A 1,271-nucleotide genomic window follows, 5' to 3' on the forward strand; every position below is an offset into this window, starting at 1 on the left:
TGCCTATTGGGGACATTTTATATAAGTGGAATCAGTATGGCTGGGCATAGTGGCTCACGCCTGTAATCCCAGCACCTTGGGAGGCTGAGATGGGCGGGTCACAAGGTCAGGAGATTGTGACTATCCTGGCTAACACGGTGAAACCCCATCTCTACTGAAAATACAAAAAATTAGCCAGGTGTGGTGGCACATGCCTGTAATCCCAGCCACTTGGGAGGCTGAGGCAGGAGAATCGCTTGAACCCAGGAGGCAGAGGTGGCAGTGAGCCAAGATTGTGCCATTCACTGCACACTGGTCTGGCGACAGTGAATGTCTCAGAAAAGAAAATGGAATCAGTATGTGGTCTTTGCTTGGTTTTGTTTTTGGGGAGGTGGGGGCTGACTAATCTTGACAAGCCAAGGTCCCAAGCCAGCTGTAGGAATAGAAGGAGTTACGGCTGTGAGGATGGCCTCACGATGGGGTCAAGATAGTGAACTTCTGTCCCCTGAGTTATCGTAGAAATGAGGCAAACTGTCTGCCCTGTAGGGTGGATGGTCCTGAGGGAAAGGTTCACATCCTTCCTGGTGCTGGTGACAGAAGACTGGACTGTGCTTGAAGTCAGAGCTTTTCACCTGGATTTGGGCAAATCAAGCAGGCCTGAGTCTCGGGGTAGGGTGAGATGTGTGCTGAGGAGGGCAACACGGGAGCTGCACTGCAGATGGAGACATGCAGGGTTTCAAGGCCAAAGCTGGTATGTTCTTCCTTAAGAATTGCCGTAGGCTAGGGGTGCTGGCTCACGCCTGCAATCCCAGTGCTTTAGGAGGCTGAGGCTGAGGTAGGTGGATCTCCTAAGGTCAGGAGTTGCAGACCAGCCTGGCCACATGGTGAGAACCCATCTCTACTAAAAATATAAAAATTAGCCAGGTGTGGTGGTGGGCGCTCGTAGTCCCAACTACTTAGGGCTGAGGCAGGAGAATCAGGCATTGAACCCGGGAGATGGAGATTGCAGTGAGGCAAAGATCACACCACTGCACTCTAGCCTGGGCGAGATGGCTCATGCCTGTAATCCCCAGCACTTTTGGAGGCCAAGGCAGGTGCATCACCTGAGGTCAGGAGTTTGAGACCAGCCTGACCAACATGGAGAAACCCTGTCTCTACTAAAAATTACAAAATTAGCCAGGTATGGTGGTACATGTCTGTAATCCCAGCTACTTGGAGGCTGAGGCAGGAGAATTGTTTGAACCTGGGAGGTGGAGGTTGTAGTGAGCCAAAATCGTCCCATTGCACTCCAT

The sequence above is a fragment of the Cebus imitator genome, unplaced genomic scaffold (assembly GCF_001604975.1).
Source record: "Cebus imitator isolate Cc_AM_T3 unplaced genomic scaffold, Cebus_imitator-1.0 Scaffold197, whole genome shotgun sequence".
Lineage (NCBI taxonomy): Eukaryota > Metazoa > Chordata > Mammalia > Primates > Cebidae > Cebus > Cebus imitator.